This window comes from Arachis ipaensis, chromosome B4 (assembly GCF_059453495.1).
Source record: "Arachis ipaensis isolate K30076 ecotype BB chromosome B4, ASM5945349v1, whole genome shotgun sequence".
Taxonomy (NCBI): domain Eukaryota; kingdom Viridiplantae; phylum Streptophyta; class Magnoliopsida; order Fabales; family Fabaceae; genus Arachis; species Arachis ipaensis.
This window is the reverse complement of record NC_142439.1, coordinates 51,459,048-51,480,154: the sequence shown is the minus strand read 5'-3', so window position 1 is coordinate 51,480,154 and position 21,107 is coordinate 51,459,048. Positions and strand designations below refer to the sequence as shown.

General features: G+C 37.6%; 1 non-coding gene across 1 annotated transcript; it reads left to right on the top strand.

Moving 5' to 3' along the window:
* The first annotated feature begins 5,639 nt into the window (after positions 1-5,639).
* Positions 5,640-5,747, top strand: LOC148567543 (small nucleolar RNA R71). The gene has a single exon (XR_015881670.1). It is a non-coding gene; the product is annotated as a small nucleolar RNA R71 (small nucleolar RNA).
* Positions 5,748-21,107: the final 15,360 nt, after the last annotated feature.

Sequence of the window (21,107 nt, the reverse complement as noted above, 5' to 3'; positions counted from 1 at the left end):
GCTTGTTTGCATGTAGAACAGAAGTGTTTGTCAGGCCCGCGTTCATAGGTGAGAATGAAGATGAGCGTCACATAATCATCACATTCATCATGTTCTTGGGTGCGAATGGATATCTTAGAGAAGGAATAAGCTTGAATTGAATAGAAAAACAGTAGTACTTTGTATTAATTTATGAGGAACAGCAGAGCTCCACACCTTAATCTATGGTGTGTAAAAACTCTACCGTTTGAAAATACATAAGTGATAATGGTCCAGGCATGGCCGAATGGCCAGCCCCCATGAAACTCTAAGATAGCATAAAAAAACTAATCAAAAGAACCCTTACAAAGATAGTAAAAAGTCCTATTTATACTAAACTAGTTACTAGGGTTTACAGAAATGAGTAATTGATGCAGAAATCCACTTCAGGGGCCCACTTGGTGTGTGCTTAGGCTGAGCATTGAGCTTTACACGTGTAGAGATCTTTCTTGGAGTTGAACGCCAGTTTGTAACCTGTTTCTGGCGTTTAACTCCACTTTGCAACCTATTTCTGGCGTTTGACTCCAGAATGCAGCATGGAACTGGCGTTCAACACCAGTTTACGTCATCTATCCTTAATCAAAGTATGGACTATTATATATTTCTAGAAAGCCCTGGATGTCTAATTTCCAACGCAATTGAGAGCGTGCCATTTGGAGTTCTGTAGCTCCAGAAAATCCACTTTGAGTGCAGGGAGGTCAGAATCCAACAGCATCTGCAGTCCTTCTTCAACCTCTGAATATGATTTTTGCTCAAGTCCCTCAATTTCAGCCAGAAAATACCTGAAATCATAGAAAAACACACAAACTCATAGTAAAGTCCAGAAATATGATTTTTATTTAAAAACTAATAAAAATATACTAAAAACTAACTAAATCATACTAAAAACTATGTAAAAACAATGCCAAAAAGCGTATAAATTATCCGCTCATCACAAGACCAAACTTAAATTTTTGCTTGTCCCCAAGCAAATGAAAATCAAATAGGATAAAAAGAAGAGAATAAACTATAAATTCCAAAATATCAATGAAACTTAGCTCCAATCAGATTAGCGGGACTTGTAGGTTTTTGCCTCTTGAATAGTTTTGGCATCTCACTTTATCCATTGAGGTTCAAAATGATTGGCATCTATAAGAACTTAGAATTCAGATAGTGATATTGATTCTCCTAGTTCAGTATGTTGATTCTTGAACACAGCTACTTTATGAGTCTTGGCCGTGGCCCTAAGCACTTTGTTTTCCAGTATTACCACCGGATACATAAATGCCACAGACACATAACTGGGTGAACCTTTTCAGATTGTGACTCAGCTTTACTAAAGTTCCCAATTAGAGGTGTCCAGGGTTCTTAAGCAGACTCTTTTTTTTTTGCTTTGGACCTTGACTTTAACCGCTCAGTCTTAAGTTTTCACTTGACACCTTCACGCCACAAGCACATGGTTAGGGACAGCTTGGTTTAGCCGCTTAGGCCAGGATTTTATTCCCTTAGGCCCTCCTATCCACTGATGCTCAAAGCCTTGGGTCCTTTTTATTACCCTTGCCTTTTGGTTTTAAGGGCTATTGGCTTTTTGCTCTTGCCTTTTGGTTTAAAGAGCTTTTGGCTTTTTCTGCTTGCTTTTTCTTTTTCTCTTTTTTTTTCACCATTTTTCTTTTCTTCTTTTTTTTTTTCTGCAAGCTTTTGTATTCACTGCTTTTTCTTGCTTCAAGAATCATTTTTATGATTTTTCAGATTATCAAATAACATTTTTCTTTTTTCATCATTCTTTTAAGAGCCAACATATTTAACATTCATAAACAACAACTTCAAAAGACATATGCACTGTTCAAGCATTCATTCAGAAAACAAAAAGTATTGTCACCACATCAAAATAATTAAACTAGTTTCAAGGATGAATTCGAAACCATGTACTTCTTGTTCTTTTGTAATTAAAACATTTTTCATTCAACAGAGGTGATGGATTCATATTCATAACTTTAAGGCATAGACACTTAGACACTAATGATCATGTAATAAGACACAAATATAAATAAACATAAAGCTCAAAAATTGAAAAACAGGAAAATAAATAAACAAGGAGATTAAGGAATGAGTCCACCCTTAGTTATCCCATGTTGGATCTTAATTCTTCTAGGGAAGTGTTGATTTGTTCCCAAAAGTTTTGTGGAGGGAAGTGCATCCCTTGAGGCATCTCAGGGATTTCATGGTGAGGAATCTCCTCATGCTCATGTTGAGGTCCATGATCTCTTGTTTGCTCCATCCTTTTCTTAGTGATGGGCTTATCCTCTTCAATGAGGATGTCTCCCTCTATATCAATTCCAGCTGAATTACAGAGGTGGCATATGAGGTGAGAAAAGGCTAACCTTGCCCAAGTGGAGGACTTGTCAGCCACCTTGTAAAGTTCTTGAGGTATAATCTCATGAACTTCCACCTCCTCTCCAATCATGATACTATGGATCATGATGGCCCGGTCTATAGTAATTTCAGACCGGTTACTAGTAGGAATGATTGAGCGTTGAATGAACTCTAGCCATCCCCTAGCCACTGGTTTGAGGTCATGCCTTCTTAGTTGAACCGGCTTGCCTCTTGAGTCAATTTTCCATTGAGCTCCTTCCTCACATATGTCTATGAGGACTTGGTCCAACCTTTGATCAAAGTTGACACTTCTTGTGTAGGGGCGTGCATTCTCTTCCATCATTGGATAGTTGAATGCCAGCCTTACATTTTCTGGACTGAAATCTAAGTATTTCCCCCGAACCATGGTAAGCCAATGCTTTGGATTCGGGTTCACACTTTGATCATGGTTCCTTGTGATCCATGCGTTTGCATAGAACTCTTGAACCATTAGGATCTCCGGATACTCATTCCTTTGAATCTTCCCAACCTCTTCTTTGAATCTCAAGTCGGATCTCCGGATACTCATTCCTTTTGAGCTTGAAAGGAACCTCAGGGATCACTTTCTTCTTGGCCACACCTTCATAGAAGTGGTCTTGATAGACCTTTGAGATGAATCTCTCCATCTCCCATGACTCAGAGGTGGAAGCAATTGCCTTCCCTTTCCTCTTTCTAGAGGTTTCTCTGGCCTTAGGTGCCATAAATGGTTATGGAAAAACAAAAAGCAAAGCTTTTACCACACCAAACTTAAAATGTTTGCTCGTTCCCGAGCAAAAGAAGAAAGAAAGAAGTAGAAGAAGAAGAGAAATGGAGGAGAGGGAGAGAGAGATGGAGGAGAGGGAGAGAGAGTAGGTTTCGGCCAAGTGGAAGAAGAGAGGGTTGTGTTGTGTGAAATAGAAGAAGGAATGAGGGGTTTATATAGAAGTGGGGAGGGGTTTAGGGTTCGGCCATTTAGGGTTGGGTTTGGGAGGGAAAATATTTTGAATTTGAAAGTGCGTGGGGTTTATGGGGAAGAGAAGATGGATGTGAGTGGTGAGGGGGTGATGGGAAAGAGTGATTGAAGTGATTGGTGAAGGGCATTTGGGGGAGAGAGTTAGGAAAAGGTGTGAAAAGGAGAGAAGAAGGTAGGTGGGAATCCTATGGGTCCACAGATCAAGTGGGGTGAAGGACTTAACATTCCTGCTCCAATTAGGCGTGTAAAACGCCCTTGCTGTGCAATCCTGGCGTTTAACGCCAGACTGCTGCCTGTTTCTGGCGTTAAACGCCACTTCCATGCTCTGTTCTGGCGTTTAACGCCATGTAGATGCTTGTTTCTGGCGTTAAACGCCAGCTTGGCGCCTATTTCTGGCGTTAAACGCCAGACAGATGCTTGTTTCTGGCGTTTAAACGCCAGACTGTTCTCCTCCAGAGCGTGCTATTTTTCATTCTATTTTTCACTCTGTTTTTGATTTTTCAGTAGTTTTTGTGACTTCACATGATCATCAACCTAAAGAAAACATAAAATAACAATGGAAAATAAATAAATATAATTAGATAACATTGGGTTGCCTCCCAACAAGCGCTTTTTTAATGTCAATAGCTTGATAGTGAGCTCTCATGGAGCCTCACAGATGTTTAGAGCAAGGTTGGAACCTCCCAACACCAAACTTAGAGTTTGACTATGGGGGCTTTGGTTGACTCTGCAGTGAGAGAAGCTTTTCATGCTTCCTCTCCATGGTTACAGAAGGAGATCCTTGAATTTTAAGCACAATGTTATCCTCATTCAGTTGAAGGATCAATTCTCCTCTGTCCACATCAATCACAGCTCTTGCTGTGGCTAGGAAGGGTCTTCCAAGGATGATGGATTCATCCTCATCCTTCCCAGTATCCAGGATTATGAAATCAGTAGGGATGTAAAGGCCTTCAACCTTTACTAGCACGTCCTTTACTTGTCCATAAGCCTATTTTCTTAAGTTGTCTGCCATCTCTAATGAGATTCTGGCAGCTTGCACCTCAAAGATTCTCAGTTTCTCCATTACAGAGAGTGGCATGAGGTTTATCCCTGAGCCAAGGTCACATAGAGCCTTCTCAAAGGTCATGGTGCCTATGGTACAAGGTATTAAGAACTTTCCAGGATCCTGTTTCTTCTTAGGCAATCTCAGTTGATCCAGATCACTCAGTTCATTAATGAGCAAGGGAGGTTCATCTTCCCAAGTCTCATTACCAAATAATTTGGCATTCAGCTTCATGATTGCACCAAGGTACTTGGCAACTTGCTCTTCAGTAACATCTTCATTCTCTTCAGAAGAAGAATACTCATCAGAGCTCATGAATGGCATAAGGAGGTTCAAAGGAATCTCTATGGTCTCTAGATGAGTCTTAGATTCCTTCGGTTCCTCAGAGGAAAACTCCTTATTGATCACTGGACGTCCCAGGAGGTCTTCCTCACTGGGATTCACGTCCTGTCCCTCCCTTGTAGGTTCGGCCATGATGGTCAACTCAATGGCCTTGCACTCTCCCTTTGGATTTTCTTCTGTATTGCTTGGGAGAGTACTAGGAGGGGTTTCAGTGACCCTTTTACTCAGCTAGCCCACTTGTGCCTCCAAATTCCTAATGGAAGACCGTATTTCATTCATGAAACTTACAGTGGCCTTAGATAGATTAGACACTATATTTGCTAAGCTAGATGGATTCTGCTCAGAGCTCTTTGTCTGTTGCTGAGTGGATGATGAAAAAGGCTTGCTATTGCTAAACCTGTTTCTTCCACCATTGTTAAAGCATGGTTGAGGCTTTTGTTGATCCTTCCATGAGAAATTTGGGTGATTTCTCCATGAGGTATTATAGGTGTTTCCATAGGGTTCACCCATGTAATTCACCTCTGCTATTGCAGGGTTCTTAGGATCATAAGCTTCTTCTTCAGAAGATGCCTTTTTAGTACTATTGGATGATTCCTTCAATCCATTCAGACTCTGAGAGATCATATTGACTTGCTGAGTCAATATTTTATTCTGAGCCAATACGGCATTCAGAGTATCAATTTTAAGAACTCCCTTCTTCATAGGCGTCCCATTACTCACAGGATTCCTTTCAAAAGTGTACATGAACTGGTTATTTGCAACCATGTCAATGAGTTCTTGAGCTTCTGCAGGCGTTTTCTTTAGGTGGATGGATCCACCTGCAGAATGGTCCAGTGACATCTTTGACAACTCAGACAGACCATCATAGAATATATCCAGGATGGTCCATTCTGAAAGCATGTCAGAAGGACACTTTTTGGTCAGTTCCTTGTATCTCTCCCAAGCTTCATAGAGGGATTCTCCTTCTTTCTGTCTGAAGGTTTGAACATCCACTCTATGCTTGCTAAGCTTTTGAGGAGGAAAGAACTTGGCTAAGAAAGCCGTGACCAGCTTATCCCAAGAGTTCAGGCTATCTTTAGGTTGAGAGTCCAACCATACTCTAGCTCTATCTCTTACAGCAAATGGGAAAAGCATAAGCCTGTAGACCTCGGGATCAACCCCATTGGTCTTAACAGTATCACAGATCTGTAAGAATTCAGTTAAGAACTGAAAAGGATCTTCAGATGGAATTGCATGAAACTTGCAGTTCTGTTGCATCAGAGAAACTAATTGAGGTTTAAGCTCAAAGTTGTTTGCTCCAATGGCAGGAATTGAGATGCTTCTTCCATGTAAATTGGAATTTGGTGCAGTAAAGTCACCAAGCATCTTCCTTGCATTGTTATTATTTTCGGCCATGTCTCCTTCTTTTTCGAAAATTTTTGTCAGATTTTCTCCAGAGAGTTGTGCTTTAGCTTCCCTTAGCTTCCTTTTCAGAGTCCTTTCAGGTTCAGGATCAACCTCAACAAGAATGTTCTTATCCTTGTTCATGCTTGATGAGTGGATAATTTATACGCTTTTTGGCATTGTTTTTAGTATGTTTTTAGTAGGATCTAGTTACTTTTAGGGATGTTTTTATTAGTTTTTACGTTAAATTCACATTTCTAGACTTTACTATGAGTTTGTGTATTTTTCTGTGATTTCAGGTATTTTCTGGCTGAAATTGAGGGACTTGAGCAAAAATCAGATTCAGAGGTAGAAGAAAGACTGCTGATACTGTTGGATTCTGACCTCCCTACACTCAAAGTGGATTTTCTGGAGCTACAGAACTCAAAATGGTACGCTTTCAATTACGTTGGAAAGTAAACATCCAGGGCTTTCTAGCAATATATAATAGTCCATACTTTGGCCGAGTTTAGACGACGCAAAAGGGCGTTGAACGCCAGTTCTACGCTGCAGTCTTGAGTTAAACGCCAGAAACACGTCACAAACCAGAGATGAATGCCAGAAACACGTTACAAACTGGCGTTCAACTCCAAGAGTGACCTCTCCACGTGTAAACTTCAAGCTCAGCCCAAGCACACACCAAGTGGGCCCCGGAAGTGGATTTATGCATCAATTACTTACTTCTGTAAACCCTAGTAACTAGTTTAGAATAAATAGGACTTTTTACTATTGTATTAGACATCTTATGATCTTTGGATTATCTTTTGATCTATTGATCATGTTTGGGGGCTGGCCATTCGGCCATGCCTGGACCATTATCACTTATGTTTTTTCAAACGGTAGAGTTTCTGCACTCCAGATTAAGGTGTGGAGCTCTACTGTTCCTCATAAATTAATACAAAGTACTACTGTTTTTCTATTCAATTCAAGCTTATTCCTTCTCTAAGATATCCATTCGCACCCAAGAACATGATGAATGTGATGATTATGTGACGCTCATCATCATTCTCACTTATGAACGCGTGCCTGACAAACACTTCCGTTCTACATGTAACCAAGCTAGAATGAGTATCTCTTAGATATCTAATACAGGGAACTGAGTCCGAGTTATTAGTATCTTCGTGGTATAAGTTAGAACCCATGGATGGCCATTCCTGAGATCCGGAAAGTCTAAACCTTGTGTGTGGTATTCCGAGTAGGATCTGGGAAGGGATGGCTGTGATGAACTTCAAACTCACGAGTGCTGGGCGTAGTGACAGACACAAAAGGATAGTAAATCCTATTCCAGTATGATCGAGAACCTCTAGATGATTAGCCTTGCCGTGACAGAGCATTTGGACCATTTTCACAGAGAGGATGGGATGTAGCCATTGACAACGGTGATGCCCTTGCAGAAAGCTTGCCATGGAAAGGAGTAAGACTGATTGGATGAAGACAGCGAGAAAGCAGAGATTCAGAGGAACGAAAGCATCTCTATACGCTTATCTGAAGTTCTCACCAATGAATTACATAAGTATTTCTATCTTTATTTTCTGTTTATTTATTATTATTATTCGAAAACTCCATAACCATTTGATATCCGCCTGACTGAGATTAACAAGGTGACCATAGCTTGCTTCATACCAACAATCTCCGTGGGATCGACCCTTACTCACGTAAGGTTTTATTACTTGGACGACCTAGTGCACTTGCTGGTTAGTTGTGCGAAGTTGTGAAGTTATGTTTGGACCATGGTATTATGCACCAGTTATTGGCGTCATTGCCAGGGAGAGAACGAACAACAAATTTTACAACCTTAGAGTAACAATTTCGCATACCAATGCTCATATGAAAAAGAAGAAAACAGAAAAGAAAATTTGGAATCCTCTATGTCATAGTATAGAGATTCCTTTATGTGAGTAGAAGAAAATAGGAATAGAAGATGGAGAATCCAAACACAAGGGTGAGGAGTAGGTTCGAATTCTTAGATGAAGAGGAGTGTTAGTAAATAAATAAATAAATAGAAAGAGGTGAGAGATGAGAAGAATAATTCGAAAATAAAAAAATATTTTAAAATTAAATTTAAAATTCGAAAATTAAAATTGAAATTATATTAAATTAAATTTTTAAAACGATTAATTAATTAAAAAGGAATTTTGAAAATGGTGAAAGTGATTTTCGAAAATTAGAAAGAGAGAGTTAGTTAGGTAGTTTTGAAAAAGATAAGATTCAAACAAAAAGATAGGATTAGTTTGAAAAAGATTTGAAAATCAATTTTTGAAAAGATAAGAGGTTAGAAAAGAAGTTAGAAAAGATTTTGAAATTGATTTTGAAAAGATATGATTGAAACTTATTTTGAAAAAGAAATTTAAAAAGATTTGATTTTGAAATCAAAGTTGATTACTTGACTAACAAGAAACTAAAAGATATGATTTAAAATTTTAAAGATTGAACCTTTCTTACTAGGCAAGTAACAAACTTAAAATTTTAGAATCAATCACATTAAATGCTAATAAGATTTTCGAAAATTATGAAAAAGATTTTTGAAAATTAATTTTGAAAATTTCAAAAATTATGAAAGAAAAATGAGAAAGATTTGATTTTTGAAAAAGATTTGAAAAAGATAGAATTTTTAAATTGCAAATTTGATTTGACTCATAAGAAACAACTAAATTTTAAAAATTTTTGAAAAAGTCAACTCAAATTTTCGAATTTGATGAGAAGAAAAAGGGAAAGATATTTTTTTTATTTTTGAATTTTTAATGATGAAAGAGAAAAACATCAAAAAGACTCAAAACATGAAAATTATGAATCAAAACAAGAAAAATATGCAAGAACACTTTGAATGCAAAGATGAACACCAAGAACACTTTGAATGTCAAGATGAACACCAAGAACTTATTTTTGAAAAATTTTCAAGAAAAGAAAACATGCAAGACACCAAACTTAAAAATTTTTATTCTTTAGACATTAATAAATTGAAAATGCATATGAAAAACAAGAAAAGACATAAAACAAGAAAATATGAAGATCAAACAAGAAGACTGGCCAAGAACAACTTGAAGATCATGAAGAATGCAATGCATGAAATTTTCAAAAATAATTTTTAGAAAATTAAAAAGATGCAATTGACACCAAACTTAAAACTAGACTCTAGACTCAAACAAGAAACACAAAATATTTTTGGTTTTATTATTTTATTAAACTTTTTTTTATTTTGATTTTTTTTTGGAATTTAATTGGGAAAAACGAAAAAAAGAAGAAAAATTTTTGTATTTTTCAAAAATAAGAAATAAAAAGCTTAAAATTAAAATAAAATTACCTAATCTGAGCAACAAGATGAACCGTCAGTTGTCCAAACTCGAACAATCCCCGGCAACGGTGCCAAAAACTTGGTGCACAGAAATCGTGACGGTTCCATTCCTTGGTACGGCGTTGAAAACTTTATACGCACGTTCATAATCTTAATTCTTTGTCACAACTTCGCACAACTGACCAGCAAGAGCACTGGGTCGTCCAAGTAATAAACCTTACGTGAGTAAGGGTTGATCCCACGGAGATTGTCGGCTTGAAGCAAGCTATGGTCACCTTGTAAATCTCAGTCAGGCGGATTCAAATGGATTTAGAGTTTTAATAATTAAAAGATAAATAAAACATAGATTAGGATAGAGATACTTATGTAAATCATTGGTAAGAATTTCAGATAAGCGTATAGAGATGCTTTCGTTCCTATGAACCTCTGCTTTCCTGCTGTCTTCATCTAATCATTCCAACGCCTTTCCATGGCAAGCATTATGTAGGGCATCACCATTGTCAATGGCTACATCCCATCCTCTCTGTGAAAATGGTCCAATGCGTTGTAACTGCATGGCTAATCATCTGTCGGTTCTCGATCATACTGGAATAGGATTTACTATCCTTTTGTGTCTGTCACTACGCCCAGCACTCGCGAGTTTGAAGCTCGTCACAGCCATCCCTTCCCAGATCCTACTCAGAATACCACAGACAAGGTTTAGACTTTTCGGATCTCAAGAATGGCCATCCATGGGTTCTAACTTATACCACGAAGATTTTAATATCTCGGACTCGGTCCCCTGTATTAGATATCTAAGAGGTATTCATTCTAGCTTGTTTGCATGTAGAACGGAAGTGTTTGTCAGGCACGCGTTCATAGATGATAATGATGATGAGCGTCATATAATCATCACATTCATCATGTTCTTGGGTGCGAATGGATATCTTAGAGAAGGAATAAGCTCGAATTGAATAGAAAAACAGTAGTACTTTGTATTAATTCATGAGGAACAGTAGAGCTCCACACCTTAATCTATGGTGTGTAGAAACTCTACCATTTGAAAATACATACGTGATAATGGTCCAGGGATGGCCGAATGGCCAGCCCCCATGAAATTCTAAGATAGCATAAAAAAACCAATCAAAAGATCCCTTACAAAGATAGTAAAAAGTCCTATTTATACTAAACTAGTTACTAGGGTTTACAGAAATGAGTAATTGATGAAGAAATCCACTTCCGGGGCCCACTTGGTGTGTGCTTGGGCTGAGCATTGAGCTTTACACGTGTAGAGGTCTTTCTTGGAGTTGAACGCCAGTTTGTAACTTGTTTCTGGCGTTTAACTCCACTTTGCAACCTGTTTCTGGCGTTTGACTCTAGAATGCAGCATGAAACTGGCGTTCAACGCCAGTTTACGTCTTCTATCCTTAATCAAAGTATGGACTATTATATATTTCTGGAAAGCCCTGGATGTCTAATTTTCAACGCAATTGAGAGCGCGCCATTTGGAGTTCTGTAGCTCCAGAAAATCCACTTTGAGTGCAGGGAGGTCAGAATCCAACAGCATCTGCAGTCCTTCTTCAACCTCTGAATCTGATTTTTGCTCAAGTCCCTCAATTTCAGTCAGAAAATACTTGAAATCACAGAAAAATATACAAACTCATAGTATAGTCCAGAAATGTGATTTTTATTTAAAAATTAATAAAAATATACTAAAAACTAACTAAATTATACTAAAAACTATGTAAAAATAATGCCAAAAAGCGTATAAATTATCCGCTCATCAGGTACCCTACCAATTTTGAAAATTTTTTTTGTGGTAAACTTGCTTCAAGAATGTATTTTGGAACATAGTGATTGAGCTAAGAATAGAAGCATGTAAGCTTTGAGCCTATTGTGTGGTTATATCTTCTAACCACTATTCCCCATTCTTGTGTGCATTATTTTCTCTCTATGATTGTAATCCTTGCTTTGTCTGATTCTATATGTCCATTACTTTGTGTATGAATGTATTTACATGATTGAGGCCATCATTTCAATAGTCACTTTTCCCAAACGGCCTTAACCCTTTTATCTACAATTGCTAACCAATTTTGAGCCCATGTTAAACCCTTTTTGTTCTTAAATAGAGCACATCAACAACCCTAAGTGAAAAATAATGAATGTCCCTGGATTTGGATCCTTGATTAGCTTAGGTGAGTGGAGGTGTGTATCATTCAAAAGGGAGGGTGTACTTGGGAACTCGGGTAGATGTAAAGAGGTGTATTTGTAATTATAATTGAAAATTCTAGGATTTGGGAACATACTCATGTATTGAATGATTGAACCATATGCATTGAAACTTTTGTACATGAAAACCCAAGAAAAAGGGGACCAAAAAGAAAAAAAAATTTTATGTGTATATATGAAAATGTAAGAAAAAGAAAAAGAAAAAAAATGTAGAAAAAACAAAAATATGAAAAAAAAGAGGAAGCAATGAAAGGAGACAAAAATGCCCCAACACAAAGTAATAATAACAATGCATATGGGATGTGAATTGAAAAGAATGCATGAGTATGCGAAAAGTGAAACCCATGGCTAGCTAGGTATCGTATTATAGTTGTATAGGTTGTTCTATGTGTCTAGTGGGATCTTAAGTTAACGAAGGATTCAAATTTTAAGCTCACTTGACTATATACATCCCTACCTTCACCCTAGCCCCATTACAACCCATGAATAAGACCTCATGATACTTGTAAGCATGCATTAAGTAATTGTTGATTGTTAGATGAAAGGCAAATTTTGGAAAGCATGATTAGGAGAGGAATTGAGTGACAAACCCTATACACTCGAGCGAATAGAGCGGATACACTTCCGGTGAGGGTTCGATGCTCAACTCCTTGTTCCCGGCTTTCACAAGCGTTCATCTAGCAAGTTGTATGCATTCCATAGTAATGTTCAATTTGGTAGGATTTATGAACTATATATCATTTTCACCCTGTACGCTCATATGTGTTCTTGGAGGATAGATTTACCCTTGACCAAGTAGGTAGATGATTTTACATTAGTTGCATGCATTCATTTAGGAAATTTGAATTTCAGAAACCCTTTCTTACCATGATCTTTGGTCTTTTTATTTTTAGCATGAGGACATGCTTGGTTTAAGTATGGAGAGATTTGATAAACCCCAACTTTGTGGTTTATATTGTGTAGAATTTGGGGTTTTTGTCAATATTTTTCACACTTATCCACAAGAATTGCATGATTTTGTGTTCCCTTCCTAATATTGCTCCATGATGGAAAATATGCTTCTTTTGCCTTAAAATTGCTATATTTTGATCCTCCTTTATTACCATTCGATGCCGTAACGTGTTTGTTAAGTGATTTCAAAATTTATAGGGCAAGAATGGCCTAGAAGAGAGAAAGAAAGCATGCACAAGAGGAAGCAACATGAAGATTTTAATTTTGGGAATTCCAGAATGGGCACGCACGCGCACCTTGCACGCACGCGTGGATCAGTACAGCTAGAAGCGGCGCGCAAGGATGGACACATTCGTGCAGATTAGCAAATCCACACCGATGTGCACGCGTGTAGGGTGCGGACACACGCATGGCGCGCACGCGCGACAAGCTGCACGTGACCTCATTAAAGGAAATCATGCCTGGCAATTTCTGAGGCTGAAGAGGCCCAAATTCAAGCTGGTTCTGCATGGAAAAGACCCAAGGATGCTAGGGGAAAGGGGAGGATCATTCAATTTACACTTAGACACAATTTTTAGCTAGTTTTTGTTTTTTGTTCTTCTAGGGAGAGAAACCATTGTTCCTCTCTAGATCTAGTTTGCATTGATCTTCCCTTGTTGAATTCTAAATTGGATATTGTTAATTACTAGTTTTGATTATTTAATTTGAATTCCTTAGCATAATTTTATTTAGATCTTGTGTTAGATTTATGTTTTTTTGTCAGTTGTCATTTTATACCCATTTCATGAATCTTGTGAATCTTGAATTGCTAATGTTACATTGATGATTTTCATGGTTAATTGTGTTGTTTGAGTGATTGTATGTTGATAATTGTTAGTGGGTATTTGCTAATTTCAATTTAATTGCATTTTGAAAATGTCTTTTAGTAATTCTTACCATGTGTTTGATGAAATGTTTCCTTTGATTATGGAGTAGATTTCTTTACTCTTGGCATAAGCTAAGGGAATTGAGTGACCTTGAGTCATTGGGTCTCATTGAATTGGTGATTTGAGAATCCTAGGTAATCAATTTGATACCATTGACACTAACCCACTACTAATCTAATTAGTAGATAGGTTGGGTGATAAACCACTATTTTATGGTTTATCTTGTGTTTAATTGAATGGTTTCATCAAGTCTTCACCCACTTATTCATAATAATTGCATGATTTTACATTTTCCTTCCTAGTATTGTTTATGGTTGAAAACTTGCTTCCTAGAGATCTTTAATTAGTATATTTTAATTCTTCTTTATACCATTCGATGCCGAGATCCGTGTGTTAAGTGTTTCAGGCTTCAAAGGGAAGGAATGACTTAGAGAATAGAGAGGAAGCTTCAAAAAATGGAAGGAACACAAGAAACTAAGGAGATGACTAGTGAACACTGATGCGCGCGCATGGCTCACGCGAGTGCGCGAAATGGAGAAAATCGCAACGACGCGAGCGCGTGCCTGACGCGTACGGGTAGATTGGAGTCTGCACGAATGACGTGAACGTGTAGACGACACGTACGCGTGACAAGAAAAATCGCTGAATGACGCGAACGTGTGGACGACGCGTATGCGTGACCTGTGCAATCTGCAGAAATAGCAGAAAATGATGGGGGTAATTTCGGGCCGCGTTTTGACCCAGTTTTTGGCCCAAAAACACAGAATAAATCCAGTGAACATGCGGAGACTCAACAACATATTAAATACACATCAATACACATTCACATATTCTCATTAGGATAGTTTTTAGGTTTTTAGATCTGAATTTAGAGAGGATTACTTCCCCTCTAGATTCTCTTTACATTCATAGTTAATTAGCTTATGCTTTTGTATATTGAAGAAGTCATTACCTCCGTTGACGACATTATTCTAGTTTGTTTACTTTGTCCCTTATTCTTCCATATCCTTATTTATTTTATTTATAGTTCTAATTGGGTTATTTTCATGGATTGTTGATAAAAAGGATTACTTTTACTTTTAATAATTTTCAGTCTCTATTTTATTTTAATTAATTTATTATGTCTTCTTATATTTTTCTGAGTATTATATCCATGTCAATGGAGTAGAATTCCCAACTTGACATGGGGGTTGATTAAGTGGAGACACTTGAGTTGGAAGGCTTAAGTGTTGGTTAAATTAGAAGTTGTTGGCTAGTTCTGTATTTACTAACGCTAGACCTTCCCAAGGGAGAGGACTAGGATTTGCGAATAAGGGTTAGCTTAATCACTTGACTTTCCTTTATTTAGTAAGGGTTAACTAAGTAAAAACAACAACTTTTTTGATACTACACTTAAGAGATTCCAACAAGGATAGAACTTCCAATTAATCATTCCCCCAGTCAAGGCTTTTTATTTAGAATATCAATAATCATTCTCAGTTTATTGCTTTAATTTATAATTATTTAATTGCTCATTATTCAACTCTCAAAACTCTCAAAAAATTCCTAATTAATAAAATAGCATCCTTTCGTGCAAATCGTTGGGAGACGACCTGGGATTCATACTCCCAGTATTTTTATTCTAAATTTTTGTGACACCCTTGTTAAATTGGTGAGATGGATTTTAGCTAGTTAAGGGCTATACTTGCAACGCTATTCTCTTATTAAAAATCTCTTAATTGGTCTAACTTCTGCCACGCAATAATTTTTGGCGCCGTTGCCGGGGAGTTACAATAGTGTACTAGATTATTAATTAGTGTACATATTTTTTATTTTTATTTGCATATTTTATTTTTTTATTTTTGTTACCATGAGCTATATGTTTTTCTCATTGAATGACGCGTTCACTGCCTGATCCGAGCTTAGCCGCTTTTGATCCTGAAATTGAAAGAACTCTTTCACGTATTAGGCAAGCTCGATGTCAGTTAGCCTCTGAGGGTGGTGAAGTGATTGTTATCGATTCACCAGTCTCATCTGAGGGCAAATCTGAACCGCCATCTGAGAGCGAAACAAGCTCCTTTACTTCTGATTCAGTTAATTCATGTGTAGATAGCATAGCAGCACCTAGGAGGATTACTCTCCAGGAGGCTAGAGCCCCAGATTTTACACTGCAGTCGTATCAAGTGCATCATCCAACTCTGGCTACAGATTTTGAACTAAAAACTACACTAATCAACTTGATGTCCAAGTTTCATGGCTTACCTACTCAAGAGCCTATCAAGCACTTAAGGGATTTCTAGACAGCCTGTTCTACTGTTAGGCGTAATGGTGCAGATGAAACTTCTATTCTAATAACCGTCTTCCCGTTTTCTCTTGAGGGAAAGGCGAGGGAGTGGTACTACTCCCAACCTGAAGTGACTGTTACCAACTGGGATACGCTCAGGAGAGAATTTTTAGAAAAATACTTCCCAGCTGAAGTTACAGATAGACTGAGGAAAGAGATCTCCTGCATTATTCAAGGAGAATCAGAGACTCTTTATGAGTACTGGGAGTGCTTTAAGAACCTTCTAGACACATGCCCCATCACATGATCGACAGACTGGTGTTGATCAGCTACTTCACACAAGGCATGAAGCCTCAGGATAAAACTACACTGGATGGTGCTAGTAATGGTTCTATGAAAAAGTACAAGACCGCAGATGAAGCATGGCAACTGATCAGCGACTTAGCTGAGTCCACTAGGAATCACAAGCACAGGCACAACCACTCAAAAGCTATTGCAGAGGTTTCCTCTAGCATTGAGACTACCGTTCTTACACAGAGTATATGTGAGATGACCAACCTACTGAAGTAAATACAGTTGAACCAACAACAACAAGCTCAGCCTCACCTACTATAACAGAGCCAACAATTAATCTCACAGAGAGTATGCAGAATCTATGCTGACTATAGTCATTATACTGATGAATGTCTGCAGTTCCAATAAGAAGACAATACTGTGGTAGCTACTCATAACTTCTATGACCGTCCGAATCAAGGATACAATCAACAAGGCGGCAATTACAACCAAGGTGAAAACTATAACCAAGGATGGCAGGACAACTCCAAGCAAGGTTGGAGGGATAATTCTAACCATGGCTAGAGGGACAACTATAACAGAGGAGGCAGAGATAACAATAGAAACCAGAGGTGGAATAACAACAACAGACAGCAGAATCAGAACCAGCCTTACAGAGCACCTCACCTAAGACAATCTCAAGGATCCCAGCATAACCAACAACAAGTTCCTCAGATCACCTATCCTAATTCTTCATCAAATGACGAGATGCTTTGTTCTCTTGCACAAGGACAACAAGACATGCAGACACAGTTGAACTCTACTTTAAATGGTCTGAATGCCACTTTACAAGCTCTCGCCGTCCGGATAGATTTATTACCTACTTCCACTAACCAACCTTTAAACTCCAGTGGAATTCCTTCTCAACCCTTACCTAACCCGAAGGGTGGCATCAATGCCATCACTTTGAGGTCCAGAACCATACTGCCAGAGAGGAACCATGAGGAGCCAAGCCTACAAGTACACGCTCCAGCTAAGGATGTGATAGAAGTGGAAGATGCTGAAGAAGAAGAGGACGTACAAGACATAGTTGAAAAAGAAGCAGTTCAACCAAGGAATAGAGAACCAAAGGAAGCTGAAGCCGTACAAGATGCCATTCCTATCCCATTTCCACAACTTGTAAAGAAATCCAGAAAACAGATGGAACTTGATCCCAAAATGGTAGAAATATTCAAAAAGGTTGAGGTAACTGTTTCCCTTTTTAATGTCATTCAGCAGGTACCTAAATATGCAAAGTTTCTAAAGGATTTATGCATTCATAAAGATAAAATTAATGAGTTAGAAACTATTCCTTTAGGTAGTTCTATATCTTCTTTAATGGGAGGTATACCTGAAAACTGTAGTAATCCAGCTCCATGCATGGTTAACTGTACCATTGGAGGTGTAATATTTTCTGATTGCATGTGTGACTTAAGAGCGTGTGTTAGTATAATGCCATTGTCTATATATGATACCTTGAGGCTCCCTCCCTTAAAAAAGTCAGCAGCTCGTTTTGTGTTAGTAGATAAAAGCATTATTACAATAGTTGGAATTACTGAAGATGTACTAGTGAGCATTAAAGGGCTCACATTTCCTATTGACTTTTATATCCTGGAAATGCTCCCTAATGACTCAGGTAGACCATCATCAACCCTGCTTGGAAGACCATTCCTGAAGACTTTAAAGTTCAAGCTAGATGCATTCTCAGGAACTTACTCCTTTGAGATAGATGGCAGAACAGTGAGTTTCACTTTAAATGAAGCTATGAAGCACCCTGACGTGGCAAAAATTGGTGAGTTAAGAAATTATTATAAGAGATGCGTTGCAAGTATAGTTCTTAACCAACCAAAAATCCGCTTATCAATTTAGAAGGGGTTGTCACAAAATTAGAATTAAAATACTGGGAGTATGAATCCCAGGTCGTCTCCCAACGAGTTGCAGAAAGGTGTGCTATTCTATTAATCAGATGTTTTCTAAAATGGTTTGAGTTGATAAACAGGAAATTAAATCAGAGAATTTATGTAATTTAAATAAAATCCTTGACCGGGAGTAGATTAGTTGGAAGCCCTATCCTTGATGGAGTTCTCCCAAGATCAAAGTGATAATTGAAGGTTGCCTACTCAGTTATCCTTTACAAGATAAAGGAAAGTTAAGCAAGTTGGAAGTCAGTTTCTATTCACAAGTTCTAATCTTCTCCCTTGGGAAGGACTAGTGTCAGTGATTAGAGGGTGACCCAATGCTAAACCCAACTATAATTTTACTCTTGAGCATTCCAACTCAAGATCCTCCTTTCAATCAACTCCCAATCAAGTTATGGAACTACTCGCTCATTATGAATGTAAACTTCGCAAAATAAGAAAGGGAAGTAAAGAAAGACATGATAAATAATAATCAAAAGGATCAATTAAAATAAAAATAGTTCTTGTATTAATAAATTCTAAAAATAATCCAATAGTAACTCTGAAGAAATTAAGGATATGGAAGAGTAAGTGACAAGTAAGGAAACAAACTAGAATGACGAAGTCTTGACGGAGGTAATAACTCTTCTCAATATCCCAGTCCAAAAAGCAATAAAATCAAATTCTAAAAACTATGAATGTGTAGAGAGAAAAACTAGAGGAGGAGTAAAATCAGATCTAAAAACTAAAATTAAGCGGAATGAATGTTGTTCCCTAGTCTCTGCATGTTCCCTGGCTCTAATCTACTTTTCTCGGCCAAAAACTGGGTCAAAACATGGCCCAAAATTGCCCCCAGCGAATTCTGTAGATCGCGCATGTCACGCGATCGCGTCATCCACGCGTTTGCGTCATCCAGCGTTTTGCCTTTCCACGCGTGCTCATCGTCCACGCATTCGCGTCACTCTTGCAGCTTCCAATTCACGCGTTCGCGTCAGGCACGCGAGCGCGTCACTGCAATTTCCTCTATTTCGCGCGGTCGCGTGAGCCAAGCATTCGCGTCACTTCTCGCTGGTCATCTCCTCAATTTCTTGTGTTCTTTCCATTTTTGGAAGCTTCCTTTCCAATCTCTAAGTTATTCATGCCCTATAAAGCCTGAAACACTTAACACACAGATCACGGCATCGAATGGAATAAAGGAGAATTAAAATACATAATTAAAAGACTCTAGGAAGTAAGTTTTCAATCATGGAGTAATTTTGGGAAGGAGTTGTAAATACATGCTAATTTAATGAATAAGTGGGTAAAGATTTGATAAAACCACACAATCAAACACAATGTAAACCATAAAATAATGGTTTATCAACCTCCCGACACTTAGACATTAGCATGTCCTCATGCTTAGTTGAAGGAGATAAAATAAATGAGCAGGAACATGTAAAACTCATGTTATTCAATGCAACCTATATATGTGAATGCAACTATATAATTCTTGTCAACTTAGTCAAAAGCAAATAAGCTCTTCAAGACAATAACAAATCAAATCCCACTAATTCAATTTTTATATAGTAACAACAGATAAAAATGCAAGAAGGTAGCTCATGAAAGCAGGGAACATAGAATTTAAGCATTGAACCCTCACTGATGATGTATGTACGCTCTAACCTCTCTTGTGTATAGGGTAATCACTCTATCCTTCTCTGATCATGCTTTCTAATTTTTTTTGTTCTTCACCTAACCAATCAACAACATTTAATGTACCAATGCAAACATCATGAGGTCTTTTCAAGGTTGTAATGGGGACAATGTAAGGGTAAGGGTACATATATGGCTAAGTAAGCTTATAAATTGAATCTTTACTTAACCCAAGCTTTCACCTAACACACATATATATTCTTTATAACTTAGATTTCATACCTAGCTACCCAAAATTTCCCTTTCACATTACTTACTCATGTATCAACTTTTATTTTAATTTTATCATATATGCATTGATTCTTGAATTTTAACTTAGCATTGGGGTAATTTTGTCCCCTTATTTATTTATTGAATATTTTTGAAATTTTTTTTAAATAAAAATAAACATAGCTTATCAATGCACATAGAATTTTTTTTATTTTTTCTTTTATAGTTTCACATGAGTAGGTACCCAAATTCCCATTATATTATCATGACACATTACCTTATTAACGTTTGTTCCCACAATCTTCCCATACTCAATTAACACACAATTCTATCTTAAACTAACCAAATATTCAATTGGGACATATAATTGTTTTTCCGCTTAAGGCTAGTGATGTGGTACAATACAGAACAAATGGGATTTAAAGGCTCAAAGTGGCTAACAAAGGTAACTTAACGGGTAGGCTTAATTTGGATAAGTGAGCTAAACAAATAATGGCCTCAATCATATGCAAGCATATAAATATATTTAACATTGGACATATAGGATAAAACAAAATATAGATTACAATTGTAATGACCCAACTCCCAGTATGCCATGGTCATACAAGAAGCTAAGTGTTACTAACTTATCCCTCTTAATTATTAACTATTATTTACTATATAAGCCTGTTCCTTGTTAGAGCGGTGCCAATTTTACGGGTAACTTTTTTTTTATATCGTATCGTTGCGGATAACAAGGTAAAATAAACAAGCATACATTGAGAGTAATAGAAAAGCGGCATAAAGAAACATAGAAACACAACTGATAATATACATCATGTACACTATAACAAAACATGCAGCATTTACACAAGATCAAGTCAGTTTACATCCTCGTCATCCTACGTAGCTAATATATACACGACACTCCCAGGGCCTGGCCCATACAAAAAGCCACTAAACTGGCACCCAGGCTAGCCTAACCACTATATAGCTCCTAGCTCTCGGGTGTACTAACACAAGTGAGAGACTAACTAACAGATAATGTCAGACTAAAGTGTCATCAAAAGAATGCCCCTTCCGCAGTCAAGCTATATCTACATGTGGCCGTTCGGAGAATCGCCGTGAGGCTCGTCCATCTCCTCCTCCTCCTCATCATCCGCAGCTACAGTTATACCCTCAGATCCACCAGAAACACTGCTGTCACTA